Source organism: Triturus cristatus, chromosome 12, assembly GCF_964204655.1.
Source record: "Triturus cristatus chromosome 12, aTriCri1.1, whole genome shotgun sequence".
Lineage (NCBI taxonomy): Eukaryota > Metazoa > Chordata > Amphibia > Caudata > Salamandridae > Triturus > Triturus cristatus.
Genome location: NC_140595.1, coordinates 632,961,827 through 632,975,520, shown reverse-complemented (window position 1 = coordinate 632,975,520; position 13,694 = coordinate 632,961,827). Strand labels below are relative to the sequence as shown.

The 13,694-nt window shown below is 41.5% G+C and overlaps 1 protein-coding gene across 4 annotated transcripts in view; it reads left to right on the top strand.

Moving 5' to 3' along the window:
• The window catches only part of BANP (BTG3 associated nuclear protein), a 973,724-nt gene that overhangs the window by 110,990 nt on the left and 849,040 nt on the right, over window positions 1–13,694 (top strand). The window lies entirely within an intron of this gene.

Here is a 13,694-nt window from a genome sequence, read left to right as displayed (position 1 = left end):
GTCTGAAACTTATTTTGCAGCTATTTTTTTTTATAATAATTTTTATTGATTTTAAATGAACCCATATGCAGCAGTAAGACACAGCCAGCTTTTCGCACAGTGAGCAGCACAAAACAATGACGGATAAAACAGGGCGGAGTAATGAACTCTTTTTATCAGCACTTTATCCACCAAAGATAGTGAGATGGCAGGGCAGTAGTTGTATTGCATGGCACTGTCAAGTAATGCCTTTTCTAAAATGTATGTGTGTATATATATATATATATATGTGTGTGTGTGTGTGTGTGTGTGTTATTACCTTTTTTAAATGGGGTGTTGGAGCGGGTGAAACTTTCAGCTTTCTACTATGTGGATTCAGACCGGTTGACAGGAAAGATTCAACATTTCTGTAAGCTGCGGAGTGATGGTGGCCGTAAATTACTGAGCGATGACCACCAGGCAGAACTCCTTTGCAAATGTAACTACTACTTCTGTGGATGTGCTGGTAAATAATGACTAACAGGGCACAGCCACAGAAGGTGTGGAGATGCTACGCTGAATCACAACTTACGTCTTTCAGTACTTAACACATCTTGTGGATTTGTAAAATGAAAAATGGTGCTAGTTCGGCACAAAATTCTTGTGTAGGAGCCGAGTCACTTAAAAGTGGCTTCGTTCGGAGACCGTTTTCTGCAATTTCAGGTCCACCAACAAGAATGAAGTTGTCTCTCTTTTAAGGGATCTCTTTACAACACATTTAGTTATCCATTCACTTATGTGTGCCACGTGAACGAATACCGACTGGAAATTGAAGGTGAATGTCATTGGTGGTGCCTAAACATCAGTGGGGAACTGTTTCTCCGTCAGGAGTATTTTAAGCATCCACCCCAAAGCATTGGGCATCTTAATTTGACCCATGCATGTCCCTTTTAACAAATGTTTACAGCTTTTACTCTTATTCCTAAACCTGAATACCGTAAATACTTAATTTATCATAGTTGTTGAAACTGATTCTAATGAAAAATGTATTGCCATGTACAGTGCTTGGAACACATCACAAATTGTCTGATTACTAACTCTGATATAGTAGTGTGTGTTTACTACAGAAGGATCCATTCCGATGTGCCCTCAAGTGGCCTACATTATCCATAACCCCGAACGTTTTGTCTTTGATTACATTTGAAAAAGTTATTTACCAAGCCCCAGTTGATGTTGGACACATCACTAACTGGTCGTGTCTCAAATGTACGGATTAACTACCCTGACGTTCAGTCCTTATGTGCAGCATCTACTTTTAGGGAAACTAAACTTTTAGGAAAACGAAACCAGGCACGGAATAGAGATGTTTGCTAAACAGGAATGCTATGAAAATTGTGTTTTAAGTACTGAACTTTAGATAGTTTTAAATAACGGGGAGTTTTCCACCGACGTGAAATCATAAACCATCCCTCTTTTTTCCACCTCCCCGCACTCCCTGCCTCTTTATTTCACTCTTGCAGGTTAGTTCTCATCCCAGTGTTCTCACTTTCTCACTATTTATCTTCCTCGCCCTTCTTCTTTTTTTTACGTTTTCCGACTTTCTTTTCTTCTGGATTAAAGCATGGTAATAAAATATAATTTCTGGTCCCAAAACATAGTGGCATTGGGTCCCATCTGCAACCACCTGCTCAAATTAAGCACTGGAGCTTGGGTTTTTGATTAAAAGAACGTGGGTCCTGTTTGGGGTGATGGAGGGGGTTTTGAGTGAGATTCTTAAAAGTAGTAAAGCGCTTAAAAAATGCAATTATTGTCATTATATAACATGTATTCTACTTAAATGATGATAGGACAATATTTGTATTGATGATCGTAAAATTGATATGTAGGTCCTTTCGTGCTCGTCCTATGAAACTGCCAGTCGGCAACATATTCGAAGTTGTACCGAAACCCATATACATATAAATGTCTGATTTTAAATAATAATGCAGGCTCTTGAGGCGTGCATGTGTGACCGATACTGTCATTTTCTGACACTGTGGACAAACACTTGAGCGAAGCTTTTTTCCCTAGATTACTACTTGCTCAGGCAGTGGTGTTGATGATCATTCTGAATCGCAAGTGGCTGTACAAATTTGTGCCGCTAGATGGCACCCTTGCTGTTTAAGAGGCAGTGCACCGAGAAGGCAAGTTTCTTTACACCCTTCTCTGCAGGTAGACTTATAATTCCTGACATGTTCTGGCTCTCCGATGGTTAGCCGCCAGTGTATCTAGAGTTTTTTTTATTATGGTCTTATAAGATATATTCTTAGTTGCTTCAAGATGTTGCTGTTCTGCGTGATGCCCGATTTGGTGATTGAGTGAGGATTTCTAAATACAAATACCTAGTTACTCCTCGAACTCTTTACACATCCATGTAGCCTGTCTGTAAGTGCTATTTGTCGCAGTTGTGGCATGTGTGGGACAGAAGTCTCCCCAGTCACGTGACTCCTAAGACACAAGGGGTGCTGGGTGAGGAGTCTCTGTTTATCTCCACAGTCACACTCAGGTTTGTCGGACATGATGTAGGTAATTAAAGGGATCTATAGAGATTGCCATCTGTCGGGAAGCCATTGCCCGCCAGCCCTCCGAGTGCAGGAAACGTTTCAGGACTGCTGATAACCTAATGTTTATGAATAGTGCTTAATTTGTAAACAAAAAAACCAACAATTAATAAGTACGAGGCCTACCCCAGAAGGCCCTTCAGCTCGCACCACTCATTGACCCTGCCCGCGCTGCCAGTGACAGGACCAGCACCTCGACTAGCCATCACACTCCTACAATTGTGAACATTTTGGACTATTTCAGGCCCCCAAAGCTAAAAGAATGGCTCAAGAATGGTCAAGGATTAGTCATTTATTTGTATGTTGAATGAATAAACAACTGTGGTTGTGCTCACCTCTGAATTAGACAAACAGCGTCACCATGTGGCAGACTGTCATAAGTGCTGGTGTTGACAGATGAGTGGCGGTGAACAGCACCGGAAAACGCCGCCTCAAAGTAAGTACTACTTATAAACTTTGGAGATCTTTTGGTCTGCCAGTCCTGACTGCGAACCCAGCCTTCAAAGGGCTTTACGTTGGTATCGTGTCTAGCCAACTATGGAATCAGTGCGTGTCTTAAGTGTAGACAGTGGGGAAATTGATTTTGATGTAACTCAAACTCTTTTAAGGCCACCGTATGATTTCATGTGGTTCTGTATCACCGACCGGCCCCTTAGTTTGTCCCACCCTTTGAGCCATCACTTGGGGAAATTATGTGCCCATCCAAAGGGGTGTTTCCCTTGTTCATAGAGGTGTGTGTCAACAGATTAACAAGGAGCGCCATCCAAGAATGGGCTCTGGTTCTAAGAGCCAGTGCACAAGCTGATCCTTGAACATTTTTGACATGCAAATCATGCAACCAGTATAATGTTAGAATATGATAATGTGTCTTCAATATTCAAAAAAGTGTATATCTTTAAGACACGGAAGCAGGTCACTGTAGTATGTCAGATTATATCACTACATTGTGAGGCATTTTTAAAAGTTGGAGTTTGTACAATCGTGTTAGTGAACTAAGTGGCAAGCCAGTTGTGATGTGTGCCCTCTATGTGGCCGAGATTCTTTTTTATAGATGGAGCAACATTATAGACTATTAAATCGAACACAAGGGTTTTTTGTACAGTGCACATCCTGAGCTCAAGTATTTGTAGATGCTCTCATATATGATAATGGACAAATTGGAGGATCAATAAAATTAATTCTTTGTTAATTTCACACAATTTGATCAAGCAGATTTTGATCCCAAATTTTCCAGTTTCACACTACAATTCTGCTACTAGATGGGCTTCGTTTTCTGACATCAAAGATTAATGTTTTCTCCGTAGGTCTTGAAGGATGAAATTTCAGTGTCGCTGAAAGGCAGAATCTATATTTTAATTTTAGCAGTTTTTCATGGCTCAAACCTTGCCCAAGTACATACTAGCGCTTCACAACAGATACAGACTATGTTACACTATTTTTCTTTTTTGCAGAGGTAGATTTCTTGGGATTCACAGAATGATGAGCCTATGTGGGATTCAAATCTGATTCCCCATGTTGCATGGTCAGTAGCTGTAGCCTCTTGGCTGCATCGCCTTATGTGAAAGTTTGGCTCATGTTGGGTTCGATATTTCAAGAGGACTTCGAACTGAGCTAGGCTTCTGTCTCGAGCTTTTAATGGCCCGCCCACGTCTATGGAATTTTTATTTTCCAATTCAGTTGGGTATACACAACTTCAAACCTGCCAGACCACTTTGGTTGCCGTGCAGATGTCTGTAGGGAGGCCTTCTCTGTAAAAGAATTGAAGAGTGACTTGGTCACCCATAATTCACTACTCTATGCTGTCTGGTTATTAATTATTAACGAATGTTCAGCTCTGTGTTGTGATCATAAATCTGCCATATCTAGACATCCTTCAAAGGTGGATTTACAGCACTTAGCAAAAGAAAATCTGGACACCTCTTCTTTCCATATGAAGGCACATGTTGTTGACAGTGCCTTGTAAAATGCATGGGGTATGTTATTCGAATTTATTTTTGCTGCATGTATTTCATTGTAGGTAATGCCTCCATTTTAATAAGTGCTACCCTTCCCCCTCAAAGACCATGCTAGGGGGCCCAATGGAGAAGGCCTCTTTCAAGTCTAAACATCATGCGCGCAACTTTTCCTTCCAGTATCCTTGTTTCTTCTATCGCGATATGTACCCATAGGTATTTAAATCCTCCTGTTGCGACCATTCAGGCTGATTGGTTCATCCAGTCATCCACCTTCATTTCAAGTGTGACTGAGAATGAATGAATGAAACAATATTTGTATATGTAGTGCTAATGCTACCCAAAGGGTATCCTGGTGCTGCAAGTCTCTTAACCGAAACTGACAATTATGCAAGTTGGAAAAGTCAGGCTTTCAGTTTTTTCTAAAGCGGCTGTGATTGACTGTATCACACATGTGCAATGGAAGAATGTGCTATAATTTGGGAGACAAATACGAAAATGTTCTGCCTTCATTGTCTACACAGTCTGATCATCAGGACAGAAATGTATTGTAAGGAGGCTGAGTGGAGAAGACAGTGAGGAAGATTTAGTGTAAATTCCTTCCTAATGTAGACACCTTCTATATTAACAGCTCCTATATTATTCAGACATTTGTCTGTCAAACATAATGGCACGTTTGCACACCGTGTCAAGCATTCTACGTGCGCCGTGATGGAAGTACGCTAAGGATTGTTGAGAATGAGCCGGGAAGTGGAGTGCTGCACTACCTGAAGACACTGAAAAAGACATTATAAGTCACCTAAGTAAAGTTTATTCCCATAATCAAGACGCACTGAAAACAGGACCATCGCCATGGTTCTGCGAGAAGATACTGGAAGTAGTGGAAAGATCTTACGGAGCATACGTAGTATATGAAAGCAGGTAACAGCCATGCAGCTAATTTGAGGAGAACAATAAAGCTTTTTTTTTTTTAAAGATGACACCTATGTGTTTTTTGCAGAACCTATTTGAGTCAGAGCGCAATTCCACAGGTCACCAAGATGGTGATCAGACCAAAAATTGTTTACCAAGCAAGAGTACCAGTATCTTGTCTCTAATAAGTTTCAGATAGTTGTGGCTCATCCAGTTGGCAGCAGCAGACATGCACTGTCATAAATGTAGTTGAGTTGTGGCAAAGTTCTCCAAGATGGACAAGAACATCTGCTTGTCATCTGCATGGGAAATAATATTGATTACAAAAGTTATGACAAAAGAAGAGAAAAGAGATGTTTTAATATTTAACAGAGTCGGTCTCAAGTCCTGAGCTACTCTACAGTGTAATGTAAATGGTGAAGACTGAAAAGGGGGATAAGTAGCTTTCTGGATTCTTTTACACATAATGGAATGGGCAAGCTGGGCCCTGTTTGCAAATGCCAAGGGAATCTAAATGAGGTATAAGCACCGATTGAAACACCGCGCCGAGAGCTGTAGAGCGATCGAATAGGCCTAGAGAGCTGATTGGGTGCTATGTAATGGCCTGACACCAGATTGTGAAGGATCCAGGAAAAATGTTTTCCTCGAGGTAAGCAGACCATTGTGAGTGACTGCGTCCTCTATAATTATGGAAGGTGATAGCAGTAACTAATTAGGTCTGTAGTTGGTTATTTGAGTGAGGTCCACAGTGGGATTTTTAGGTCTCGCCTGAGACAGCGCTTTAGCGCTGCTCTCGCGAGAGATTTTGTAAATGGGGGATCTGGAAGTGCAAACGAGTGCTTTCAGGCCTCCAAATACAGTGCATGTGCGCCGGCCGGGCGCGCGCACCATTTGGAGGCCTGAAAGCACTCGTTTGCTTTCACTTTCGCGGGCCGCACGGCAGTAAAGATCGGCAGTAAAGATTGCAATCTCTTTGTTCCCAGCATCAGTGAGATGCAAATGAACAAACAGCGTGAGGCCAAAGGTCTTATTTTTTTAAAAACAAACCAGGTCACTGCTACAGTGAAAAGAACAACAAGCATTTACAATGCAACAGGTCTCGCATTTACGCGAGTTTGAGCTATTCACATTGCAAATAACAAAGCCTTTTATTTGTGTTTTCGTTTTTCAAACATAAATAAAAGGCATCGTCATTTACAATGCCAATAGCTTAAACTCGCGTAAATGCGAGACCTATTGCATTGCAAATGCTTGTTTTTAAGAGTGATGTAATCCTAGCCTTCTTCCAGGCCATAGGAACCAGAGCAGCTTCCAGTGATAGACTGCACATTTTGGTGGGAGTAGGGCCGGTTTTGGTTAACGTGCCACTGCATAATGTGGGAGAGGGAGCTTGAATCAATGGGGGAACAAGATTTAGTAGTTTGGATCACCTTGATGAGCTAACTATGAGTTAGGGGGTTAAACTCCATCCGGAAAGTCCCAGATGGAGGGGCAAGCTTCTCAGCTGAAAGCAATGAAAAGTCAGTTATGGAAAAACAGGGGAAAGCCACAATAGATTTTCTCCAATTTTTTCTCTTAAAAAAATTGTGGCCAAATATTCACACAAAAAGACAGCTTTGGAGAAGTAATGCTATTGCAAACTACACGGTTACCAAGCTTTTTCCCTATGGTGAAAAAATGTCAAGCTGGATTTGTATTGAATTTTCAATGTTGTATGCATAATAAGTAGCTCCTGCTATTTTGATAAATTGTGTATAATTCCTAATAACACATCTGCTCTGAGATTTAACTTCCCTGTCATATGATTTTCTCCACTTACTTTCAAGATATGTACCTCGTGTCTTTGGCTGCTCTGAGGCTGTCCGAGACCCAGCGGGCTGAAGGACCCTGTTTTTTTTTTTAAATGGAACTGTGTGCATAGGGGCTATGGAATCCCAAGCAGATTTAATCGAAACATTAAAGTCAGAAGACAGTATATTGATGTCTTTGTTAGTAGCTAGGGTATCATTGAGTGCTGTATTAAGATCCATCTGGGGGATTATACCCAATGGTATGAAGACCACGAGTGGGCAAGGGAAAACTAATATTTAAATTGGAAAAACTGTGTGATGTGACCAGATCAGAGGACGAGACTTGTACATCTGGAAAAGTTTGTGATTGACATAATTAGGGTCAGGAATATGTGCTGCTCCGCCGAAAGCCTAGCACTAGCACAGACATAGATTATATTAAAAGAAAAGTTGGCAGTATCATCCAGGTGAAAGTTAAGGTTGTCAACAGTTGAAACATTAGCTGCCTTTAAGGCATTGGACGCCAAGAATGAACAGAAGGCATTGCTAAAAATGCATCCTCTGGCCAGGATGATAATAGATTAGTGCACCTGTAAGTGTGGTAATCGGGTAGAATTTAAGAGTAAATGAAACACCTTCTGAAGAAAAAAGATTTTCTTCTGGTATGTTACAGGAAATTGTAGCCCACTACACTATCGCGCCGCCTGCTAACTTATTAATGCAGAAAGTGCCTTAAGAGGTAGTTAAAGGGAATGGTGACTCCTAAGTCAGTCCGTGCTATACGATTCTGGCACACAAGTTTCATTAAAGAATAATTTATCAGGACTTAATAAAATAAAAACATTTCCAATTCAGTGTTAGGTAACTGGCTAACATTGGTAAGGTATTGAGATGCTGGCCTGGGTTAAGAAGAGTCCGCTGAAGTATTAAGATGCTTTTAGAAGCCTTGAGTCTAGTCGAGCACACATTTTAATAAAAGGTGTAAAAGTTACATTTCAATGAAGAAGAAACTCTGAACTCCATATGGATGGATTGTGGACTAGATATGCCTGAAGGCGCGGTTGTTCTATGGAGTAGACCGATTGGTTGTATATAATTGACGTGGACCAATTCATCCTAAGCCCCTGAGTATGTTCAAAACGTGTTTGATATCTGTATAGCCCTCTGATCTGACCTTTTGGGAATGCTCAAATAGATAGATAGTTAGGTCGCCTACGTAAAAGCGATACTCTGTCCTCCATTTCTGCCACCCACTGACACCCTTCAGTCCCCTCATCTTGGTGCAGCACACCGATAAAGGCTTGATAGCAAGCATGAATAGTAGGGCTGACAATCGGCAACCCTCGTGTGTGCCTCTTCCTATTGGTAGGGTCGGATAGAACTGGTCTGACTCGTGCTGTTTGATCTGTGTGCAGTTGGTGCAACTGCAATAGGAAGTGTGGGGACAATATTCATCCATTTTAGGAGCAGGAACCGATCGTACCGATCCACATTGTCTAAAGCCTTTTCAAAATCAATTGATAGTACCCCCAGGGGGTTGCTGATCGTCTAAGCCTGCACCAAAACATTGCATAGGCACCCTATATTATGCTGCAGGGACCTCCATGGTATAAATCTTCTTACGTTGAGGTAAATGGAGTGGATTACTGTGAGAAGGTAAAAAGACAAGTCTTTCCTCAGGTTTTTCAACTCCACATGTGTGAGATTTTTGTCTGTAGGAACCTTAACATTCATTTGGGCGTCCCAGCTTCAGGATTGAATATAAAACTGCTTCCCCGGGGTGGGTTGGTAATCACCTAATTTCTCTCAACATTATGAATACTGCATTTAAGGGGTGCATGAAACCTTCCCTGTAGTGCTTCAAGATGTGCACTGGCAGCCCATTGGGACTTGGTGTCTTCTCTGATTGTAGTTTACATAGGACATGTGTGATCTTAACTGTTAGTGCCTGATCCAGATCCTCTCTCTTGGTTGTCCTGATACTGGGTAGAGTAAGGCTGTCAACAAACTCCAGTAGAGCCTCGGTCGAGGAGACTTCATAGGCCTCATAATGCACTTTATTACTCAACAAATTGTTGAGCTAATTCCTGACTTTCCAATTTCCGCTCATCTGCATTGCTCTTATTCGTCCTATGTGCCTCATTCTCTCTTCCTTTTGACTTAGATAGTGTAGAAGCTTCCATGCTTTTTCCCCTGACTCAAAGAACCTACTCGCGTTGTTCTCCAGATCCTCCTAGATTCTCACGGTCGTTTTTGCTCATATTGAAGTGTTCCGAGTTCCCCATTCGGAGGTCAAAATAGTGGACTTAAAGGTCTTTTGTGCCATACACCATGCTTTTTAGGTCAAAGCCTTCCAGGCAGTGCAGCTGTATGGTTTCTAAAGCCATCTTGGGTATATTCTGAAAGCTTTCCCACTGGGAATGCATTCCACCCATTGCTTGCCATTGGCTTTGTGTTTTGTAACAGTTGCTTGGTTTCTATTTTCAGGCTTTAATTGTTTTAAGCTGTACAATTTGAGTTAGTCCCTCCCAGGGTGCATGGCCTGTTTAATGTATCCCTCCACAAGCACTCATTTCTGTAAACAGGCCTTTACATTTTGTGCTCATGTTGTCACATTTGCTGTGCATTTAAAGACCGCGCTCAGGTGTCCAGCTCTAACTTCTGAGGAATCTTGGTGTTTATTTTTCCTTCGCTGACTTCAAAAGGAGAGGATTTATCTGACATTCTGGGGTTGTGAAAGGAAAGCCTTTTTCGAGCACACAAATACATTTTAAGATTAGTAAATGAACTGAGCAGCTTTTTCAGAATATATCAGAATTAGAAAAGCACAAATGAAGTCCATTGTTTTTGTAATTCTGAAGTGTGATGTAAACAAATATTTTAATTTGATCAAAACATATCAATGCACTAGATGATGCCATTTCCACCCATTATCATTTGTGCAGTGTACAGTTTTGTCAGTAAAACTGTATCTCCAAATATAATGGTCATTTCAGTTGAAGATATGTTGTCTGTAATGGCAGCGCGCTATCACATCATGCATACTCCGCACAACGCCACTCCACTTTACACACTCCACTCTATGACAGTCTACTCCACTCTGTAACACTGTATGCCACTCAGTGCCCCTCCACTCTACCACACTCTAAAACACGCCACTCCACTCTGACACGCCACTCCACTCTACACCACTCCCTTCCCCTTTACTCCCCTTCACTCTATGCCCCTTCACTTTACACCACACCATTGTACGACTGGCCACTCTGCCCCACGCCACTCCACTCTAAGACACTCTAATCTACCCTGACACGCCGTTCAAGGCCACGCCGCACAATCCTACTCTACCCAGCTCTACGTTGCCCACTCTACACCATGACACTCTACTACACAACATAATACTCTGTGACACTCCACTCTATGACACTTTACTCTACTCTATGCCACCCCACTCCACTCTACTCCACTCTATTGAATTCTGGCACTCTACGCCACTCCACTCTATGCCCTTCCACTCTACGACACTCTATTCCCTCCATGATACTCCACAGCACTCTTCTCCACTTTGTAACACTTTACTCCTCTCTATGCCTCTCCGCTCCACTCTACTTCACTCTATTGAACTCTGACACTCTGCGCGACTCCACTCTATGCCCTTCCACTGTACGACACTCTATGTTCCCTCCATGATACTCCACAGCACTCTGTGCCACTCCCCACGTCAATCTACTTGACTGAATGCCACTCGCCTTTATGCCACTTCACTGTACTCTATGCTACTCCACCCTGTGCCACTCCATTCTACTCCACTCTACTATGCTCTACAACACTATGCCACTCCTCTCAAAGACACTGTACTTCACTCTGACACTCTGCGCCATTCCACTTTATGGCACTCTATTGCATTCTGTGCCCTTCCACTCCATGCCCTTCCATTCTACAACAACACTCTACTCCCTCCACGACACTCTACGCCCCTCCAAACTACGCCGCTACACTCTATGCCACCCCATGCCACACCACTCTATGACACTCAGCCCTACGACACTCTCCTCAATGCCGCTAACTTTTAGCCATGCAGAACAGCAGCCACACTGGTGTACAACATGGCTAAAACTCATTGGCTAAACCAATAACTCTTGCATAGGCAAGACCTTTTCGCTCTGCCAGGCTTGTTATAAAAGACGGTCTCCATTTATATCTCCTAAACTATTTCAATATCATCCGTCGGAAATTAGGTGACCACTAAGGAGGCAGCAAGGCTTTCTCTTTATATAGCCATTAATCTGATCTGTTCCGAATTGTCACAGACCTTGTGCAAGAAGCCTGTGCCTCTGCTTCCTGAGGAAACAAACTACAGCAGCAGCCATGTAAACCCCAATTACACCTGGGCCCCAAACGTAAAACAACAATAATGTTCACGCGGGGAATGTAAATACAGGAAAATATAGGTTTAATCTTGCGGAATATTCAATATACCCCAAAAATAATTCATGAAAAACCAAAAGAATAATTAAGTCCTGAAACTGTAGTTGCAGGCATTTCATGTATTAATATATATTACCCATAAATCAATCATGGCATTAAAGCGAGTGTTCTGTGCCAAAAATGAAAGAACAGCCCCAGAAAAGAACAAACCGTGCAAGCAATATAAAAGTATTGTCCAAGTGTGATAAAAAGGAAAACGGTGACAGACTACATAAATTGCAGAGTATAAAACGTTGCAATGTCCATGTCTATATTCTTTCAGACATACTGTGCAGTCAGATGTCTTTGTAGCCGCAAACGTCGATGGCATGTTGGTTCTATTGGAGTTAGCGGGCCATCCTGAAGACAAAGATATAGTTTAGAAGCACAAGTGAAATGTAAACTAGAAACAACCACAAAATGTAAATAAAGATAAGCCTTAGAAGTGTAGATGGTCTAGGTATCCCGAAGTACAAAAATTTGAATAAGTGAACGTCAGGAAGGCAATACAGGAATTAAGGTAATCTGGAAGATGGGCCTCACATCTGGAATTTTCTTCCACAAACCCTCGAGACCTTTGAAAGCAGAGGAATCTGTTTTAAAGAGTTTGCTTGGCTGTTTGGCAATAATTGTCCCTTAATTGTAGCAAATCTCATTTTAAAATATTTTTGTTGAGCGCTTTAGCCATTCACAACCTATAATATTGCCACTCTCTGGTGAAAGTTATGGACTAGGAAACAGACACATAATGGAGTTTCAAAGCCCGCTAGAGTATATAAGCTGAAAAGCAGGTAACAAATCAGGACACATGTGAAATCGGAATGCATTGTGATTGTATTTATATAGTGCTTACTACCCCTGGTGAGGTGCCAAATCACTTTTCGACGGTCAGCATGCTACTATGGAACCCAAAAATAATTAGTGGTGGATTGGTATAGTGAAATCTCAGTTCATTTGAGCGGTGAATATGTAAGTCTGTTAGTTGGATTGAAAATTAAGATGGGGGATAGAAGAGGGAAGTGTTTAGAAAGATTTTATTGTGAGATCATAGTAGTAAAATGAGGTTTGGGGTGAGTCAAAGGATGGATAGGTAGGGAAGTATTTATAAGGGTTGTTTCAGAGATCATAGTATTAAAATGAGGTTTGGGGTGATCTAAGGAGGGATACAGGAGGAAAGAGTCTAGAAAGGGTCATTTTGGAGATTATAGTAGTATAATGTGGTTTGGGATGAGTCCGAGAGTGGTGGTAGATGATATATTGAGAGAGGTGTAGGGTGAAATATAGGGTAGTCCATTGGAGAGGGTCAAAGTTGTTTTTGTGTAGGATTAAAGCAGTGAATATATAGATACATAAGTGCATATTATACGTATTTATAAGAAGAAATACACATAACTAGATAACATGTAATCAAATTAATTGTTTATATACACAGAGATATGCTGTACATTTGTGTTTGAGTATGGTGGTTATGTAGGAAAGCGACAACTGTTAAGGAGTCTTCTGAAGATTAGATAGTTATCCGTGGATCTTATGTTTGGTATAATGAATTCCATAGTTTGGATGCTTGAACAGAGAAAGATGTGCCACCTATGTTTTTTTTTCTTGCATGGTGGGATTTTGAGGTGAGGTGCCAATCTGGAGCGAAGGTTCCTTTGTTGAATGTATTTGGTGATTTTATTCCTCACGAAAAGCAGTCCTGTTCCACATATTGCTTTGTGGGTGATACATGGTAGCTTGAATGCGGATGTTCTGGCAACTGGTAACCAATGTAGGGCCCTCAAGCAGAGAAGATGTTATGTGTTATTTGTTAATCTCACAAGCCCCACAGCTTCTTGGTGCTAGAGATAAAACGCATCCCATATATCTAAAAGTCTTTATTGTACACTGCTAATAATAATTGATGGCACTTTAATGAGCCAGGTTTTTAATTGTTGTTTGAATAATGTTTGGGAAGATGGCACACTGAGACAAACAAAGAGATGATTCTATTCCCTGGCAGCTGGATAAGAGAATACCCT